General features: G+C 43.9%; 1 long non-coding RNA gene across 2 annotated transcripts; it reads left to right on the top strand.

Annotated features, from left to right (window-relative positions):
• The first annotated feature begins 5,082 nt into the window (after window positions 1–5,082).
• On the top strand, window positions 5,083–21,069 carry LOC111091895. 2 transcript variants are annotated; one of them, XR_005376739.1, is made up of 8 exons: window positions 5,083–5,227; window positions 9,620–9,716; window positions 9,838–9,911; window positions 14,306–15,289; window positions 16,127–16,243; window positions 18,519–18,694; window positions 20,124–20,212; window positions 20,815–21,069. It is a non-coding gene; the product is annotated as an uncharacterized LOC111091895 (long non-coding RNA). The 2 variants fall into 2 exon arrangements; XR_005376738.1 differs by lacking the exons at window positions 18,519–18,694; window positions 20,124–20,212; window positions 20,815–21,069 and having other exon boundaries at window positions 5,086–5,227; window positions 14,306–16,679.
• Window positions 21,070–21,272: the final 203 nt, after the last annotated feature.

The raw sequence follows: 21,272 nt of genomic DNA, 5'->3' as shown, positions 1-21,272 counted from the left end.
TCTTTCAGAATATAAACGAATTTGGTTCTTCACAGAGCTTTTTTATTCTCTTGGCCTAAGTCCTCTACCAAAGACTGTGCTGGGGAGAACTCTGAACCATACCGAGGAAAAGATAGATTTCTTTTTTATTCCATGGGGATTACTTAAAAATAGAACTACTGTATGATCTAGCAATCCTACTTCTGCATATATATCCAAAAGAATTGAAACTAGAGTCTCAAAGAGATATTTGCACAGCGGTGTTCATGGCAGTATATTTACAATAGCTCAGAGGTAGAAGCAACCCAAAAAGTCATCAACAAATAAATGCATAAACAAAATGTGACACGTACATACAATGGAATCTTATTCAGCCTTAATGGAAGGAAATTCTATCACACGCTACAACATGGATGAACCTTAAGGACATTATGCTGACTGAAATAAGCTAGTCACAAAAATACTTATATAATTCCACTTACACGAAGTGTCTAAAGTTAGTCAAATTCATAGAATCAAAACAGAATGGTGGTTACTAGGACCTCAGGGAAGTGGGAAAAGAGGAGTTATTTAATGGGTGTAGAGTTTCATACTTGTGGGATGCAAAAGTTCTGGAGATCTGTTTCATAACAATAAAAAATATATATATATCTGTTTCACAACAACGAATATACTTAACACCACTCAGCTGTACACTTAAAAATGGCTACGATGGTAAATCAAATATTTTCACACAATTTTAAAAATGAAGAGTTAAAGGAGATGCATGGATGTTTGGCATGTAACAAACGTACGTTAAATACTAGCTATTGGCTATTAATAAGGTTATCAAAGGCTAATCCTCCAACACAATTCTTTCCCCACCACCCCCTCCGCAGCCTTTTTCTCCTGGGCACCATATGTTCTTTCTCAATCTGCACTTGCACTCTGTCCTGTTCCATAGCTATGCTTCCACCTTTGTTCTGTCAAAGGCAGGAGCAGTGAGGTGCAGAACACTGTGTTCCCTGCTGAGTTTTCCCCCGTGCCGTGAACACAGCAGGTGCACACTTTTTCTTAAGTGAAGTTTTTTTTAAATCTTTTCACTATGAGTATAGCAAATCATTGATATAGAGAATATTGATAAAAGCAAAGTAGGAAACAAGAAAAAAAAATTATCGAAGTCCCACCACTTAAAAACCATTGTGTTAATTTGGGTTTTTTGGTAACCATTTTGTGAATTAAATGGAGTGAAAAGAAAATGCTAACTGCCTTAAAAAGGAAGGTAAGAATTGATTATTCAAGTCAATCAGGGAATGAAACAATTTCCCTTGAGAATATTCTAGAGTAGGTTGAGGTGACTGGTAACTGAGATCTTGACGAGTAAAGCTGGGATAAAAGAGACGGTGTGACTATGGTTATACAAATAGAACTCATTTCGTCAATATTATTTTGGTTGCAGTCACTAGAATCCAGCTCTGGCAACCAAAGCAGAAAGATGAATTAATTGTTGTCAAAGTAGAATTTTCAAAAAGCTCAATCATGAGTCTCCTACTCAATGATACAGTGTACCTGTGTCAGAGATTTATTGAACTAATTAATGAGGGAGCCAGCAAGATGGTAAAGCTGGTTCAAAGGAACATGCAGGAGATTGATGTATACATGATCAGCAGAAGACAGGACGCTAGAATCAAACTGCTAAATTAAACACCAAAAAAAAAAAAAAAAAACCCCAAAGCAATACAACTGTAGCCTCTACGGATATCCATCCCACCGAACAAGAACAACTTGCATTTCTATTAGACAAAAATCATATGCAACCTAATTAGTTAACATCAAACTTTCAGGAAGTCTATTCACCAATAGACTACCACGGGCCAGAGTTCCTTCCTTATAGGGTCCTGCGACCCTGACGCAGGCACGCTGGACAGACAGCGTTTTCCAATATGACATTGCAAGACACACGGGCATCCTTTCTCTGGCCTTATTTCCAAAAGTTTGATCATTTTTCTGAACTGGGGGCTTCAAGTCATCACTGAAAATTACTGCACACATGCCATGGGCCAGGTCTGTGCTAAATGGTGCCCTGGCCTGGCCTCGATCTCACAGCAGCCCTGCAGAGGAGGGACTACCATTCCTGCATTTCACAGAGGAGCTAGCTAAGGTGTAGAAAGTCACATGCATTCCCCACGGTTATAGGGCTGATATGGTGGCAAAGGCCAGGCAGGGCTGGGACCAGCTCTAATTCCAAACAGGAGTCGCCCACAGGAGGCAGGTGCTCCCGGAGGCCACCCAAGAGGAGGCACTGGGGTGCCAGGGGTGCTGGTGGGGAACAGAACTCTCACTGGGGGAGGCCTAAACTCTCGTTCTATAGCATGCTTGTCACATATATGCATACTTTTTGTTGTCTATGTGGGTACAGTAGTGCCCGTGAAGTTTCCGAATGGCTAATCATGCATGTTTTAGGGGGACACAAGCAGAAAAGTCTTCAGCCTTCTCCTGGTAAGCCTTTCAGTTCACCAGGACCTCAGTTCACCATTCATGAGTGTTTTCATGTTTGCTTCCAGGCCTTTCTGACTCACTTCTCCAGTCTCACTCAGCGTGTTTCCTGAAAATGTTTCAGATTCAGGTGTCCAGCCCTGAAGACGGAGAGCCTCGCACCTTTTCCTTGCAGGGTGAGGGGTGCAGCATTTTTATCTCTAGGAAGATTAGGAGGTGCTTGCAAGCAACCTTTTTTTCCTTCTGTGGGCCTGCTGGGAAGGAAGGCTCTAGGAAGGTCAAATCCAGGTTCTGGTTCACTTCTGTCCTTGGCTCCAGGCTGTGTGAGACCGAGGGGAAGGAGGTTAGCCATGAAATGGAGAGTAATCCACACAGAATTTCTCAAGTCCCTACTCAGGGCTTTCAGAAACCACCTTGGTGGGTGGCTGAGTGATGGGAAGATGAAAGGAGGTAAAGCATCAGGCCCTCACCTTGGAAAACCCAAGAGCAGTGAAGGCTGGACACAGAGTCCACGTGAATGAAGATTTTCTCCTGGAGCAAAGTGCCAGCCTTGCCCCCAAAGCCAAACTTGAGGGACCGCTTGGAGCGTTTGGAGCAAAGCACTCCGACTGTGCTATAACATTAGTATTATTAGAATTATTGGGCATTCTCTGAAATTAGTAGTTACACTCGGTTGAATAAATGCTCCTAAATGCGATTAAGAATGTATTATATGTTGACTTTATGGATGAGCTAAGAAAAACACTCATTATCCTGTCTCTCTGGGAAATACTGCGTATACTTAGAGGCTTTATGCTCTCACACAGTGGTAGGGGACGAACAAGCAGAGGAGGACCAGAGCTCCCCAGCCCAGCTGGGGGTGCCTCCTCCGCGCCCCCACATCCACACGCAGAACTCAACAGCCCTACCCCCTGCCCCAACTGGGAAGCCTTCACTGAGAAGGCTGTATTTGGTGAGGTTGGGAAACACAGTTTCCTGCCTGGTCCCAAAAGCAGATAGCCTTCAGGGACTTCTGGGTGATGGCTCGACAGGAGGGTGCAGCCCCAGGTAAAGAAAGAGGCCTCAGAAAGAGTATGGTTGGGGCTCCTAGCCCCTTTTTTCTAGGTGGATGGTAGAAGCCCATGAGCCCATCGTCTCTCTGCCTCCCCCTTTGCAGGCATAAGTGCTTGCAGAGCAGACAGGGTCCTGGGCTCCAGCTCCTCTCTACAGAGAAGCTCCACCATTTGTTTGACAGTTAGTTGTGCCAGATGCCATGCTAGGATGTCCCCAGCCCTTGCTGGAGTTGCCCAGAGGAGTTCAAAAGCCTCCTGCCTCAGCAGCAGCAGCAGCATTGTCTGGGGGCTTGTCAGAAATGTAGACCCCTGAGCACCCAGGTGGCTCAGTGGTTGGGCGTCTGACTTTGGCTCAGGTGGTGATCCTGGGGTCTTGGGATCGAGTCCTGCATCGGGCTCCCTGCAGGGAGCCTGCTTCTCCCTCTGCCTGTGTCTCTGCCCCTCTCTGTGTCTCTCATGAATAAATAAATAAAATCTTAACCGAAAAAGAAAAAGAAATGTAGAACCCTAGCCCTGGCCTGAACCTACCGAAACAGAACCTACATTTCAGCTGGATTCCCCGAGGTGATTTGGACGTGCCTTGCTTTGGGACGTGCTGATCCAAAGTTACCTGGTCTGACATCACATCCCGGCCCCGCCGTTTACAGCTGAGTTACTTCACTTCTCTGAGCCTGAGTTTCTGCATCTGTAAAATGGAAATGGAAACAGGCCCCACCTTGCAGGCTGTTGCGGGGAGGGAAATGTGCTCCTGTGTGTGAACTGTAACACCTACACAAAGTAAGTGCTCAGAAAATAATGTCTAGGAGTCATGTGCCATCCCCCACACATGGAGAGCTAGCCCTGCCACTGCTTTGTATTAAAGGGTGTCCCTGTCTGCCTGGCATCTTCCTGTCTCAGCCTACATTCTCGAAAGGCTGATGAATAATGCTTTCCCTGGGGGTGACAGCGAGAGGTGGCTTTGAAGCCTCTCAAAGGCCACCGGTGGGATTCACCGACTGTTCTCTTGCAAGGAGTAAAAACAACAAAACTGTCTTCAGCAGATCACCCACTGTGGTCACCAGCCTCTGAGATGGTCCCAATTATCCCTCCCTCCAAGTCTTTATATTCCTGTGGGGCCTGCTCACACTTGACAAAGGCTGACCTGGGATATCTGGGTGGTTCAGCGGGTTAAGCATCTGCCCTTGGCCCAGGTCATGATCCCAGGGTGATGGAATCCAGCCCTGAAGTGGGCTGCTTCTCCCTATTCCTCTGCCTCTCCCCCCACGCATGCTCTCTCTTGCTCTCTCATGTACTCTCTCCCTCTCTCAAAAAAAAAAAAAAAAAAAAGGAAAAGAAAAGAAAAGAACAAGACTGCCCTGTATAACCAATAAGATAATGTAGAAAAAGGGTGCAAGGGTGACTTCCAAAGGTAGGTCACAAAAGACATTGCAGCTTCGGCTTTGCTTTCTCTGAGATCACTCACTCTGGGGGGAAGCCAGCTGCCGTGTCACGAGGACACTTGAGCAACCCTAGGGAGAGAGCCACAGGGCAAGGAAAGGAGGCCTCCCACCTGCAGTCACGTGAGTGAGTCTTCTTGGAAGTGGCTCCTCCAGCTGCCGTCAAGCTTCAAATGACTATAGCCCTACAGCCTCCGACTGCATTTTAACTCCAACCTCCGAAGAGATTCTGAGCCAGAACCACCCAGCTAAGCCATTGCTGAATCCTTGACCAGCAGAGACGATGTAAGATAAGAAAAATTTATTGTTGTCTTAAGTCACCACATTGGGGTAATTTGTTGTTCAACAATAGATAACTAATACCTCCACTGCAGTAGCCAAATATTGCTCTTTGTGTGTGCATAGTCCTTTCCAATAGAATCTCATATCTAAGATCAGTGGGGAGCCCTGGAACAAATAAAATTTCCTTCCACTCTCATTTGATAAAGCATTCCAACAGTTTTGGACAAGCACACAGCATGCAGATCCAAGATAAGAAGTGTTAACAAAGGGGACGCTTCCTCCCCACCTCCCCGTAGAAGGGATGGATTAACCATTCGGTTTCTGGGGAAGAGAGAGGAAAAAAGAAGCCAGAGAGTTTCCCTCCCAGGAACTACAGTCTCTCCCCTCTGGGGGAAGCAGACTCCCCAGAATGGTGCATTTGGGAGAAGGAGCTGACTATACTCAGGGGACGGGTGCTCCCTCCCAGCTGCAGGGGAGGCTGGTTCTGAGCTTAGGGAAGTGGGCCGTGGGGAGGGCCTGTAGCGGTGTGCATCTTCCAGAGAAGCTGTGCAGAGTCTGAAATGAGGCGAGTGTTGGGATCCGTGTGCCACCTGCTTAAGCCACATCCTCCATGCCAGGTCTATCAGTAGCAAAGCGTCTCATTTATGTGTCTACCTCTTACTTGGCTCCAAATTCGGAGGAAGAAGGAAGAGGTGTTGCTAGCCCACTAAACCCGAGCAAGAAGCATACATTCAACATAGGTATAAGTTATTCTAGGTTAGTTTTTCATGCCCAGTCAACATCTTCCCAGCTATAATTCCCCATGCCACCACTGAGATAAGGAGCCTCTGGTACACCCTAATTCCTGGCCCTCAGTCTCAACATAATTGTTTATCCTCAAACTCCAAGTGCTACAGAGTAGAGGCGGACCAGGTGGTTGAGGAAGTCAGACCATCCCATTAATCATAAAAACAATAATGACACGTTATGCACTACTATACCGTTTCTGTATCTCTCCTTAAATCCTCACAAGAACTCTATGCCAGAACTATCACTTATTCCCATTTTATTAAGGAAAACCCCGAGGCCCAAAGGGATGGCTCAGATGGGGAGTGTGGAACATTCTAGCATTTGAATGCAGAGTCTGGCTGGCTCTGAAGTCTTCTGTTTCTAATACACAGTATTATATTTTGAGCCCTACTCTGGAGCCCAGTCCTTAGTTTAGGAAACATTATTTTAAGTTTTGACCTAAACGGTCAATTCAATAGAACGTCAGAGACGCACGACATGTCAGGACTGGAAATTTCTCTGGATCATGCAGTCCTGCCCCCAACCCGCCTTCATTAATGAATGCAGAAAACTCTGTAAGAGATTAAATCACTTTCCAATAGTGGTTATTCGATGGTAATTTATAGACAAAAACTATGGAAGTCCAAACTGCTTATACGATCACTAATTGGGCAAAAATTTTATTCCCAGAGGTCCTGATATTTGGTTATCCAGTTGTTGAAATATACCCTGGCCAACCAGCCAAATATGCAGCTTGGGCCCAAGTGAATTTATAACCAAATGGAGTGCTATCCACGCCCCCACCTCTTGCCCCCCTCCCCATTGCTTCTAAAGGCACTTTTAAGGGGAAGGATATAATTATTCATAGAACAACAAAAACCTTGGGTTTGTCTCCATATGAGTTCTGAGTGTCATCTCTCATAGTTATGGGACAGTGATATTCACAAGTGAAAAACTCTATCTCTAGACTCAAAGAGAATCCAGACCATGTCGCAATCACAGACGTGCAAGAGGGCCAGTCTGCCTTGGATGCAAACTCTGATATTTTGTAAGCAGTTTGGATTTGGCTCACATTGGAAGCTATCAATTACTGCCACAAAACCAATCTTTCTTAGCCGGAAATAGAAACTCCATTTCTGACGCTTTCAGGAATTTCCTTGCCATTTTACCAAGAAATACCCCTTATTTTGAAAGGAAAACAGCTCCCATACTTTTCTGCTGTAAATGACCCATTGCCATATGAAGGAGCACAGGCGCACACTGTCTACCCCTGCTGCGCCCTGCCCACACGATGGGAGCCGCTGAGCCCACCACCTGCCCGGCCTCAGCCCTGTGAGAGACAAGTCAGAAATCATATAGGGCATTCCGGACTTTTTCCTTGGAGAACCCTTCCGAGATGTGGTACAAAGCAGTGAAAAGAGCACTGGCTTCAAAGTCAGACCGCCCTAGCTTAGGTTTCCATGCTAGGATCCATCACACTGGTCTGTGACCTTCCAGATGTTTCTTTAGCACCCGATCCTTGATTTCCTCACCTGTGAAATGGGGACAAAATATCTAATATGTTGAGTTGTTGTGAGGAGTGAAGGAAATAATATTGTTTAGCATCTAGCATAACACTTGGCACATAGTAGGTGTCCATAAATCAGAGTTCTCACTTCTGGTTGTACCTTAGAATCACCTGGGGCCCTTTTCAAAAATATCCATGCTCAAGATCCGTGACCAGGGATTTGACTTAATTGTAAATTTTTAAAAGCTCCAGTGTGAATCTAAACTACAACCAGGGGTCATGCACCCACTCCTTCTCCTTTGCTTTTGCCAGGCCTTACAGAGACTGAGTTCTGTTCCTAAACTGACTCCATGCCTGGAGTCTGACCCAGACACGATAACCCAGGTCCAAAAACTCAGCAGTGTATTCAAGACAGCCCCTGGCACATGTTTACGGTAACTGCCCACATATTTGGTTCCTTCCATTATGCCAGAACTTTTGAAATATGTTTTCTCGATTAATATTAATTTATCCCTATGAAGTAAATGATATTCTTGTTCCCATTATACAGAGTAGGAAACTGAGACTCATTAAGTGCACATTCATTCCTTCAACAAATATCTATCGCACGCCATTAATATGCCAGCCGCATTGCTCGAGGTGAATGACTGGTCCAAGTCACAGAATTTTAAGTAAGGAAGAGAGCCTGGATTCAATCCCAGACTGTCTGACGTCCACTGCACTTCCTCCCACAGCTCATTGCCACACAGCAGAACTGTGCCGCCCACTATTAGGCACCAGGAGAGGGGGTTTCTTTTCTTTTTTTAAAAATTTAAGTTCAATTAATTAACATGTACTGTAGTATTGGTTTCAGAGGTAGAGGGCAGTGAGTCATCAGTCTTACATAACACCCAACACTCATCACATCACGTGCCGTCCTTAATGTCCATCACCAGTGACCCCTTCCCCCCTTTCCCTCCAGTGACCCTCAGTTTGTTTCCTATGGTCAAGAGTCTCTTATGATTTGTCTCCCTCTCGGATTTCATCTTGTTTTGTTTTTTCCCTCTCTTCCATTATGATCCTCTGTTTTGTTTCTTAAATTCCACATCTGAGTGAGATCATATGGCAATTGTCTTTCTCTGATTGACTTATTTCACTTAGCATAACGCTCTTTAGTTCCATCCGCATCATTGCAAATGGTAAGATTTCATTTTTTAAAAAAGATTTTATTTTAAAGATTTTCTAAAAATTTATTTATTCATGATAGACACAGAGAGAGAGAGAGAGAGAGAGAGAGAGAGAGGCAGAGACACAGGCAGAGGGAGAAGCAGGCTCCATGCAGGGAGCCCGACCCCGGGTCTCCAGGATCACGCCCTGGGCCGAAGGTGGCGCTAAACCTCTGAGCCACCCGGGCTGCCCTCATTTTTTTTTTTTTTTTTTTTTTGATGGCTGAATAGTAACCCATTACATATATGTATATCACATAGGAAGGGGGATTCTATTATAATCATCCATCTTGCCCTCACCCTACAGGGAGCACTACTCAGGTATTCAGGGATGCCCCCTCAGAACTGTGCAAGCCAGCAGCCCTGCCATTTCTAATGCTGCCATTTTACAGGTGGGGAAACCAAGGCACAGAGAGGGCCCTAGGGTTACAGGGCTAACAAGTGCCTCCCAAACCTCAGGCTGTTCTGCGAGCTTCCAGAGGACCGGATGCCCATCTTCTGTGTGGGCATAGAAGGCAGTGGCCTTAGATGCAGTGGGTACTGGAGCCACACGAGACAAAGCTAGAGCAATGCCTGACGGGGTCCTCCTGAGGGAGTCAGTGCCCTAAGGGACCAAGGCGGTGGTGAGTCTCATAGTTGTGGGTTCCCAGCAGATGCCAACCCTAAGCATGGGGTGACTATGAGTCTTCACGATTATATTTAGCTTGCTTGCATCACATACTCAACCCAACATATTAAAGCACAGTATCTGTGTCCAAAGAGCTAAATATACACAAAAAGAGAGAAAGGGAGATGTGTCTGGAGGAAGTGAGTGAGCCTCTCCTTTCTTTGCTCTTTTGGGATTCTGATTTGCCCTGAGAGCTGATGTCAGAGGCTGCATCAGTACGTGCTGCTTTCTGTTTTTCTTGCTGGTAGGTTCGGTGGAACGACATGGACACGAAAGCCTTGCAGCACTCTCTGTTCTCCTGTCCCTGAGGTACACTGACACCTGAGCAGCCAAAGCCTTGGTCAGGTGAGGTCCCAGCCTCATTCTGGAACTCTGGTGTGCATGAAATGATCCAGAGAGCTTGTTAAGACACAAATTCCTGGGGCCTCATTCCCAGGGTCTCTAACTTGTTTGCATTTCTCACAAGGTCCCAGGTGACACCGATGCTGGCTCTCTGGGGACTACGCTCTCGTCTCCAATGACAAGACAGCCAATGACAAGGTAGCTCCATAAATGCCAGAAGGGGCCAAATCCAAGATATATTGACTAAAAGGCAAGGGCAGGGGTGTGGGAGGAGGCAGGGAAGACTTTACCACTATTTGCATAGCAAATGGTTTGACATATACACTTGCAGCTGGTATATACATAGACTATTTCTGGATGGTTACCCCCCCAAAAAATGCTAATAATTGTTGCCTTGGAGGCCTTGTAGGACTGAGGGTTGGGGGTGCTACGTTGCCTGTTATCTGGGTCTCTCCCCAATTCATCATTTTCCTTTCTGTGCTCTGTTCCCTGCAGAGCATCTGTCCTCCAGGGCCTCCATCACCCCATTTCCCTCGAGGGTTGAGGTCCTCCTGGGTTGGGCCAGTGGGAGACAGTGGTAGGAGATCGGAGGCTGGGCAAAGAGAAAGCCTGCCCTTCCCCCCCACGCTCACCCCCCTCTGGTGCCATGCCGGGAACACCTGCTCTGTGCCCAGCTAGGCCCAGCCCCCGCTGGGCTCCAGCCACACCGTTTTCTTCCTCAGCTGTTGCTAGTTCCCAGGGTGTCCAGGCCCCTTTGTCTCCTTTGACCCCTGCCCTCACCTCTGCAAGTGGTCCCTTCCTTAAAGTCCCCAAATTTGAACATTCTGGAGGTGAATTTCATTTCCTGCTGGAACCCTGACTGAGGAAGGTAGGAAGCTCACTATTCACGATGCATCCTCTTGTGTCATTTCAAGATCTGGTTCGGTGCCTAAAATACCCATTCAAAAATGCAACTATAAAAAAATAAAGCTTGGGACCCCTGGGTGGCTCAGCAGTTAAGTGCCTGCCTTCGGCCCAGGGCCTGATCCTGGAGTCCTGGGATCGAGTCCCACATCAGGCTCCCTGCATGGAGCCTGCTTCTCCCTCTGCCTGTGTCTCTGCCTCTCTCTCTCTCTCTCTCTCTCTCTCTCTGTGTGTGTGTGTGTGTCTCATGAATAAATAAATGAAATCTTTAAAAAAATAAATAAAATAAAATGTCTTTTTAAAAAATAAAATAATAAAAAAAAAGCCTAGAAATAGGAATTTAATCTTAAGTAATCTCAAAGAGTAAGTTCCAAAGAGAGTCTCTGGGGCATGGGTCTGCTTCAGCACCTGACGCCTCTTCCTCATGTTTGCCTGGGATCTGACGCTAACAAGGAATTGTTCTTTATCTCCTACTCCAGCCTGGTTGGTGCAGTTAAGGTCCTGGGAGACAAGGGTCGGAGCTGATGCCTCTCTGCCGTGCACATGGGGTCAGAGCAGGACGTGGCCAAAAGAAATTCTCAGCTTCAGGAATCCCACACACTAAATTCGAGTCACATCTATACCACTTGCTTTCTTTGAGCCCATGAATCTCCTGCCCTCCCTGGTTCCCTTAAGGGGACTCATCGCATCACACGGTGGGTTCCTATTGTGTGGACACGGTCTCTTGGGTTCCACGAACATTGTTAATACTTTTATATACTGTCAGGAGCCTAAGACTTGAGCCATTCAACTCTTAGCTGTTTGCATGCCGCTGTGTGCCCACAGCATGCGTGCCCGCACCCTCGCCTGGCAGGGGTAGAGATGGCCCAGGAGGAGTAAAGCCCAGGAAAGGAGGCCGGACCTAAAGCCCTGAGATTTAGAGGACATGACAATTGTAAATAATGATTTTGAAAGCTTAACATCTCTTTAGCAAGAGTAATGGTTGAAAGTAGGAAACTGCCAGATGGTGCGCACTGTTAATAATGCCCATCTGTGAGCCATATCATGAATTATAAAATTGATTTGGAGGAGAACATCGCCTGCTGTCTGCCCCAGGTGCCAAAATGTCTCCTTCTAGCTCGGGGTCAGGTACGGGGTAAGCAGGCTGAGGGGCATGTTGCTTAAAAATCACACTGTGTCATGTTTTTACCCAATAATAAGACAAAACCTGAATGCTAATTTTTGTAAAGGTCACAAAATATTTGTAGCATTCAGAGGGCCATGTCAGGACTTCCTGCGTCACACACAAGCCCGGAGCGTGGTGCTGCCTGGCTGAAGGCAGAGGCACTCTCTCCCGTGTCGAGTTCTGGTCAACTTTTGACCTTCCGCCCTGGGTCTAGTGACCCTGGTTTCTGAGCCCCTGGACCCTCACCTGGGCTCCTGACAAGGCCCTCAGATTCTCTTGCACTAAACACCAGTTTGCTCCAGTCTCTCCACCTTGATCCTGCAAACTCTCGCCCCTCTGATGTCACAGCTGCAGATAACAGGTGTTCCCACTTCTCTCGTTGGTCCTCCCTTGTCCCCGGCTGCCTAGCTGGAATCCTCCAACAGAATAGGGGACAAGTTTCTCCATCTGTCGTGCATGGTACTTTGCTGAGGAGTTACAGTAAAAATTGATGTCAAGCGCTCACCGTAGGATGGTGTTGGTGCCAGAACAGGCCACCCCTCAACCAAGCTCCAGCACAATCTGCTCACTATTTCCCACCCCCTTGAGCACACTCTTTCCCCTACTTCTTGTGTCACCTATAGTGTGGAGCCACCTCTGCTCCCCCCACAAAGCTCTAACTCAACACTTGCCCTGCGAAGACCCTTTACTACTTCTATCCACAGTGGTATTTTCTTCCTAGAATCCCATAGGTATAGCATCCACGATTATATTGTGCCTTATGCTGCTCTCAGTTATCTTCATTCGAGCTTATCTTGTCTCTCCAATGGGTCGGAAAATCTCTTGACACCCACACCTTCTGTCTTTGCACCTTCTCCCATGGTGTGTCTGAGCCAGAGTTGGGAAGCCAGAGCTTAATTATTCCTATTCACTGCTTAATGTATCCTGTCCTGTTACATGAGTTTTTTGTAACCTTCACCGGTACATTGGAATCATCTGAAGATTTTTAAAATAGCAAATTCCCGGGCCCTACTCCCAGGGATTCCATTTCAGTTGATACAGAATGGAGCCCAGTTTGGGGTATTTGTTTAAAAGCTCCACCAGTGATTCTCCTGTATGGCTAAGAGCGAGCTCCACAGCACGTTATGAAGCAGGATGACTTGGCCCTCGGCTGTATTTGATTCCCCACGCCACTCAATCTGTCTTCTGGCTGCACTTTCTCCATATTTCAAATTATGTCTTACAAGTTAAATTGCAATGCTCAGCTCCTTTCTGATACAACCTACAAGGAATCGTCTTTAGGCAAGTGAAAACTTTCTGCCATTACCTCACTGGGCAGAAAGTCAAGCTGTAAAAAACCAGCCAAGTAATTCCCTTCAAAATGAGACGCTCATTAATCAATGAGCCACCCTCCAAGCACACCTGTGTGAAGCCAGGCGGTCACCATTTGTGACCTTCTACTTGCTTCCCCCCAGATAAATCAGACAGAGGAGCTAGCAAACAAAAGAGACTAAAGGTGCTTTTACACATTGAGGTCACCAATAAGTAATAATAAGAGAACGGAAAAGGGAGGAAAAACAAGGGTGATGAATTAATGAGGCTATTATGACAAAATGATTTAATGGCAAATACGTGAAAGTGAATTAATAAGGCTTTGATGGCATTTACAAGTTTCATTTCCCTTGAGTATCTCAGTGAATCCAGTATCACCTGGAAAACTTTTAAGACTATTCTGTTTTGAAGACTTTCTGCTAACAAGACAGGAAAAGCAGCTTTGAGGGATATTTTTTTCATTCATCTCTTTCTGGCTTAGTGCAGTTTTAATTACTGGTGAAATAAAACCATGAAGTGCAAAGTGAAAAAACCAACAACCCACAGAACTCTTAAGCAGCCAAGGTGCTTTTAAATGTAAATTTTGTAAACTGGTTAAAACAGAGAAGAAAGGAAACCCTAAGGAAGTATACACTATATTCACGGGATTGTCTCTAGATTATGTTTTTCAAAATTTTCCATTAGGCACCAGTAAGTCTTTAAACAATGGTCAGATTCATCTTCTAAATACTTGCTTTAAAAGAAGCTCTGTTTACCTGTTTATTTTTTTTATAGATTTTATTTATTTGAGAGAGAGAGACAGCATGAATGGGGAGGCACAGGGAGAGGGAGAAGCAGATTGGCTACCTAGCAAGGATGGACGTGGAACTCGATCCCAGGATCCTGAAACCATGACCCGAGCTGAAGGCAGATGCTTAACCGACTGAGCCACCCAGGTGCCCCTCTGTTACCTATTTAGAACCAGGAGAGCTACTGGACTTTGTTATAAGCTATGGAACTGCTTTACTGAAGATCTATCATCTTAACTTTCTCTCTGTACAACTGAACTGGATTCTACAATTTAATTATTTCCTTTTGCAGCTGCCCAATTACTCTCTTATAAGCAAAATTTTCATTACGTGAATCTTTGGTACTGAATGGGTTACTTTTTTCCTTGGAAATCATTTTGGAACATTATTTTTTTTTTCAGAATTTGCCTTTTCTTCTTTTACAGGGGAGCCCACTAGGTGACACACGCTGCTCACACACCCAGAGTCTTCACGCTTTTTAATTCCTCCCTCTAAAATATGAACAGAAGCCAAGGATCGCCAAAATGGAGAAAACCTCCACTATGAAAGAAAGTGACACAAAAACAAATACGTACAGAGTAAAGAAATGTAGATCAATGAAAGATAATGAAGAGACCAGAAAAAAAAAATCTCTGAAACGGTTAGAATTCATATCCCTCAAGAGAAAAGCTACTGCATCTGTTGAAACAAATCAAGGCTGGTGAAAAGGAGACAATCAAATAACAAGAGCTCATAGAACTAAATATATAATAGCCCAAATGAAAATTTCAGTGAGGGATGGGATGATAAAGTCACAGAAATACTACAAGTAGAAGAGAAAGAAATGAAAAGAAAAGAGGAAAGAAAAGAAAAGGAAAAAGATAAGAAATGACCCTAGAGGCCCAACAGCTACCTCTAATCCAGAGAGTTAAAACAAGGGGTGCATGGTTGGGGAAAAGGAGGAAATTACACAGAAATTATTCAGAACTGATTATGAGTTTTAGATGAAAAGGGAGGGACCCCAGGAAGTCAATCATAGTGACAGTGGTGGGAGATAAACCAAGGCAAATCATTTAAAAATTCTAGAACACCAGGGTTAAGAAAAGATCTTAAAGCTTCTAGTGCTTATTTCTCTCAAGTTCACATTCACTGAAACAGGAATGAAACGGCTCCAGGCTTACCAACAGTAATGTTAGATACTGGGAGACAATGAGAAATGTCATCAAAATCCTAAGAGGACTCAAACATTTATCTCTTATCCATACTTTCTTGGGAAAGTATCAAAAAATACACATACCAGCAGAAATAGGAAATGAACTAAGAAATAAGAAGTCACTGAATCAAAGAAGCAAGAGACCATAGGAGAATGGTGATCGGAAGTCCCAGAAAGTGGGAGAAGGAAAGTCGAAGGCCAACATCTGTGGCCAGAGGTATCTGGAAGTTCTCCAGAACACAAACAAACAGAAAAAAGAATTTCCACAATGGAGGTTCCAGTTGACATTCCCCTTAGTAATAGAGAGTTCTAGTTGTTCCACATCCCTGCTAACACTTGATATTATCAATTTTTGGTTTTGTGGGGGGTTTTTGTTTTGTTTCTTAGCCAGCTGGTGGATGTGTACTGGTATCTCATCATGGCTTTATTTGAATTTCTCTGATGACTGATGATGTTTGGCACCTTCTCATTTATTTATCAATCATTTAGATACCTTCTTTTTTGCCTGTTCAAGCCTTTTGCCTATCTTATAAATGTTGTTGTCTTTTTTTTTTTTAATAATCTGTAGGACTTCTTTTATATATTTTGGATATGAGTCCTCTGTCAGGCTTGTCTTTATACTCTGTTTAAGGTGTCTTTTGAAGAATAGAAGTTTTTTTATAAAGTACAAATCATCAGTCTTTTCCTTTAGGATGAGTACTTTTCAATGTCTTATTAATTTTGGAGTTTTTATCCCCAATTGGGATTATTCTGTACATACCTTTCATAGCATTTTAAAAATTTAACAATATATTACAAAGCATTTAACCTCATATTTCTTCAAGAACACTATTTAAAATGGCTGCACAGTATGCCACTGTATGGCTATGTCATCCCTTATGGAACTCAACATTTACTCTTGTGTATTTAGATTGATCTAGAACATTATTTAAATAAAATTACAAAGTTAGGGAGTGTATTACAAATTAGAAATTTGAGATTTTAAATCCAAGTTTGGCTAATTCTAATCTTCATTACCCAGTGAGTACATATGGAGCACCTAATGTTTCTTTAGCATTATCCTAGAGGATACAAAAGAAATTACGAGAGGAGACCTGTCCCTAAGGAGCTGACAATATATTTCATGGCCAGACACTTCATTGCTAATTGTTTAGCAATTAAGGAATAATTGGTAAGGCACCACTCTAGGTTTAAAGTAAGGGTAAACATTGATTCATTGTAGGAAATAAAAACAGATCATTAGGATGAAACTGCATTGGTGAAGACTTTGACATGAGGATTTTGGATTTGATTCCACTGGCAATAGGTTCACTGTAGAAGTAGGGGAGGAGATGTAACGGGGATGCAGTTGGGAGCCAAGCCATCAAATTGCAGTTTCATGAAGCTTCTTCAGGTTAGTGGTGGGGTGGGGAGAGTGGAGTCGGAAGGATAGATTTAAGTTTATAGGAATAATCCAAGGGCCGGGTGATGTTATCTTAAAAATTTGCAACTAATACAATTTTTTTAAAAGATTTTCTCCATTTATTCATTCATGAGAGACAGACGGAGAGAGAGAGAGAGCGAGGAGAAGGAAGCAGAGACACAGGCAGAGGGAGAAGCAGGCCCCACACAGGGAGCCCGACGTGGGACTCGATCCTGGGTCTCCAGGATCAGGCCCTGGGCTGAAGGCGGCACTAAACCACTGAGCCACCCTGGCTGCCCGCTAATACAATTTTTAAAAGAAATGGAAAACTGGATATTTGCCTCCATTGGTCTCTTGTCTAACTATTAACCTGAGTTATTTTTTTAATGTCATTTCAAAACGAAATAAAATATCTTCGCAAAAATTATTGAGAGATCACTAACGAGTGTTCTAATAAACATCTCTATACATGAGAATAATTATGATTCTGTTATTTCTCAGAAAAAAAGAAAAGATTTACTGAACGATGCTTTTATACTTCACTTCCATAGAGAAGCATTAGAACACAGTGGTCTGGGTTCAAATTTTAGCAATGTCATGTGAGACAAGTCAATGAGCCTCTCTAGAATTGTTTTATCATCTGTAAAATAGGGTTAATAATAATTAGAAAAATACCTGCCAGATAATAAATGTTAATTATTATCCTGGTCTGTGAGGTAGAGGTTATTATTTTTATAAATTCATTAATTAAAATGTCAGCTGCTTAGATTTAGCATATATTGGAAAGAATACTGCTATTTATCCAGTAGTGGCAAATGAAGAGTTAAAGGATGTGGTAAGTAAAAATTAAGTAACAGACATTGGGAAATTTCATCAAAGATGCTAAGGACAAAGTTCCCACTTCTTGGCTTTGCATCTATTATAACTATAGCATTATTAATAGTAATAAAGTGCTTGGTTTCTACAGAGCCTAGGACTTGGGAACAAAGCCAAGTGACATATGTATATATTTATTTAATGGTGGGAGACCCGGCACATTTGGCGACAGGCGCGGTGTTCCACTCAGTGGGATGAAATGCATGCCTCATGCCAGCTTCTTTAGAGGGACTGTTATTCATCACAGCTGTAATGTTCCCTTCAGAGAGCTCCCACCGGAATGGAAAAGGCGCACTGGCAATTTATATACAAAAGCCAACCCACGTTTGGCTTTGAAAATTCACTGGGAAAACTGTATGCAGTCTGTTAGTTATTCATGGACATGCTCTGGTTTCTGATGGAAGCACTGTGGTTCCGTTTGTTATCATCACAGTAAAATTAGAAAGCAGCAAAGAAAAATTAAAGGACTGGCATGTAGACATCCTCTAGCCAACAAATCCTTATGTGTGTAAGGTGTCAATTGCCATGTAGAAATAATCACAATCCACACGGCCCTGTGTTTGGAGTGCATGGACTGGCTTTGCCTGGACTGTGCAGGCCTGCCCCCACCTTTCCTTGGTGAAATTACATTGTCATCCTCTGCCCTGGGAACACTCCACACGCCCTGTAGAGACCATGGATTTGGCATGCAGCGACACCCTGCCTCCCAAAGCAGTGTCATTTATGCAAACTATATCGGAAAGTCTCTTAGTATCTAATGAAATGGTGTAACCGGAAATGTAAATGTGCAAATTACCTGACAGTTGAATCTTGATCCTGAAGGAATAGTGCTGGGGCAACTGACTGGCTCAGTGGGTAGAGCATGCGACGCTTAGTCTCAGAGTTGCGAATTTGAGCCCCATGCTGGGTGTGGAGCCAACTTAAAATAAAATTTAAAGATTTTTTTAAAAAGGAATATTATCTCCAGTTAACCTTGCAGCCAGAATAGTTTCCCACCCCTGAGTTGGATGAGCACCTAAATCTAGACACCAAGATTTCTCCCCAAGTAATGTATTACCTAACATCTGCAAAGGAAATATATGCTATTCTAAAAGTGTATTCGCAGACACATCACATCTAATCTTCACAAGACATGAGAGAGGTGAGTGTTACAATGCCCATTTTATAGGTGCAGACTCTGAAGTCTAGGAAGATGAACTGATTTAGCCCAAATCTCACAACCAGGAGGTACAGAAGAGGGATTCAAACCCAGTGCTCAGTACTTTATGCTACTTTCCTGATCTATTTTTACAAGGGGAAAAAAGGCTTTGTCTCCTACAAAGATGAGTTTTAAATCTTTAATTGGTAAGTAATAAAAATAAGTTTCTTTTAGTCTCATCCAGGAAAGCAAGCATGTTACTTTGTGTGGGATATATAAGAAATATGATGCTACCACTTTATAGGTTGATTTTTCTCCAGGGGTCAGTTCTGTACTCATTTTAGTTCAACCAATCTTAAACTGAACAACTACTATGTAGCAAGAAATATGCTAGATATCAAAGACAAGAAGGCTCGAGTTCTAGCCCTTGTCCTGATAGTCCTTATGGAGATAGACAGGCAAGCAGATAGATAAAGAGGTACGCACAGGTTGCCAGGGAAGCCCGGAGGAGAAGTTGGGTGTGCCAATTCAGAAAGATTTTCTGCAGACGGAAATATCTAGGATTAGTTTTGAAGCACGTATAGGAGTTCTCCAAGCCAAGAAGAGAGGAAGGGAATTCTGGTAATATTCAGAGACATGGAGATACGGGACAACGGGAATAAATATAGTTTCTGCTGAGGGACACAGGAAAGAGAGAGGAGATCTCTCTCTCTTTTTTTTTTTTTTTTTAGATTTTATTTATTCATTCATAAACAGAGACAGAGGGAGAAGTAGGCTCCCGTGGAGCAGGGAACCCGATGCGGGGCTCCATCACAGGACTCCTAGTTTACGACCTGAGCTGAAGGCAGATGCTTAATCAACTGAGCCACCTGAGCCACCCAGGTGCTTGAGAGGAGATCATTTTAAAAGGGAACGGTATATAATCATAATCTAACAGGTGACTGAAGTACAAAAATATCAAGCAATTTGGCCGGTATCCCATGGCCCAAAGAATTTCTAATGGCTTTTGACACTTTCTATACTGCCTTTCAAAACTGTCTAAAGGAGAGAAAGGGAAGAGCAAGAGAAAGAGGAGGAGGGAGAGAAAATGGGAGGATGGGGGAGGAGAATAGAAAGTTTCTGAAGACAAACAGAGATGAGCAAAATTTGGGAAGACGCGCAAATTTTAGAAAAAGATTAAACCAATTGAGGGGATTTATTGTGGAGAAGTGGGCTGAGACGGCAGGCAGTATGAAGAAAATGATCCTCAATATCATTAAGGAGCCTATAAATTAAACTCAAATAAGAATTTTCTACCAATTAGAAGTAAGCCATGTCAGACCTGCATCACCCAGGGCCTTGTCAACCATCCTTCAGGCAGGCTGTGCTCCTCATAAATGTTTGGACTGGTCGGGATCCTGCCAGGTTACTGGGGCAGCATGAGAAAGGCATGAGAATGTGCTGGAATGCATAAGCCCTTTGAGTACAGATGTTCAATAAATATTGATTGATAACAACTCATATTTACTGCTGTAACGAAGATTAGTAAACTTAATTGGAAACACATTTAACGTTAGCATAGTTATGATTCATGGCTAACAGGTAAAAAGTAAAGGAAAAGTCAAGTTTTACATGTTCTCTCTTCTCCTTTTTAAGGACTTTAGTGTAGATGAGCTGTCACTCGCTATTAAAAGTTCAAAGTCACATTTGCAGTCCACTTCTGGCAAGGAAGAAAGAACTTTACGGTATATGTTTTAATTGCTAATCTTGCTCTCATTTTATCTTAGTTTTTCAATGCTTATTTCCCCCTCTATATCCACTACTTCCTTTCTAAAAATTTTATTGCACTCTATGTATCTTTGAAAATGACCGCAAATTCTTTTGCAATGAGGTAAGGTACAATTAAATACATACATAAACCAGATGTTGCTTGAAGACCCCTTGGAGACTTAGTTAAAATTAGTTCACCCCTAATGCAAGAACCTCAAAGTATCTCCATGCTTTCTCCACTCCTGTGGGCCATGGCAGTTCAGGGACATCTATTCATTTTTTTACGCATGCTTTCAGCAAGTATTTATTGACCACCTACTATATCCTAGGCATTATTATAGGCGGTAGCAACACACCAAGGACTTTAATTTTGTGAAAACCAAAGGCAAGGCAAGTCCCTGTCCTGGTAGAACTCACATTCTAGAAGCTGGGAGGCAGGCACACAAGCAAACAAAAGAAAGAGAGTCATGCGTGTGAAAAGATGGTTTCAAACAGCAAAAAGTTGGATGAAGAAAATGAAACAGAATAGTGTGAAGTCCTGTGATGTGGGGCCAAGGATGTCACTTAATTTCCCCAGGTGCGTGGGGGTCGGGGAAGGACACCCTGAAAGATGACTCCTCACTGGGACCTGAATGGCCAGTTGGTGGCCTGAAGATGTGAGGGAGGGGTCCTGGGCCACGGGAACAACCAGGGCCACAACGTTGAGGCTGTGCCATCGCAGAAGACACAAGGAGGCCAGTGCAGTAGGGTCCGCTATCCTCAGGAAGGAAGGGCTGTGATGAGGGAGATGGAACCCAGTTTCCAGCCTCAGTCCCCCACCTGCTCCCCTCACTGATTTTTGCAAGAAATTCAACTGCACCAAGATTGTGAGTTTTGGAATATTGCCTCAATTCGTGGGGCCAGAGGGAAGAGTTCACTCTGGGGAGCATGCAGTCTTCTTGGTAGGGCCCCGCTCCCTCACTACCCTTTTAAGGGTCCATGGTGCCCACCCCTTACTCTCCATTCTGTGCAGTTCTTCTGACACGTGCCACCCTG

Source organism: Canis lupus, chromosome 23 (genome assembly GCF_011100685.1).
Source record: "Canis lupus familiaris isolate Mischka breed German Shepherd chromosome 23, alternate assembly UU_Cfam_GSD_1.0, whole genome shotgun sequence".
Classification (NCBI taxonomy): Eukaryota; Metazoa; Chordata; class Mammalia; order Carnivora; family Canidae; genus Canis; species Canis lupus.
The sequence above is the reverse complement of the archived record's forward strand: the minus strand, read 5'-3'. Positions and strand labels throughout refer to the sequence as shown.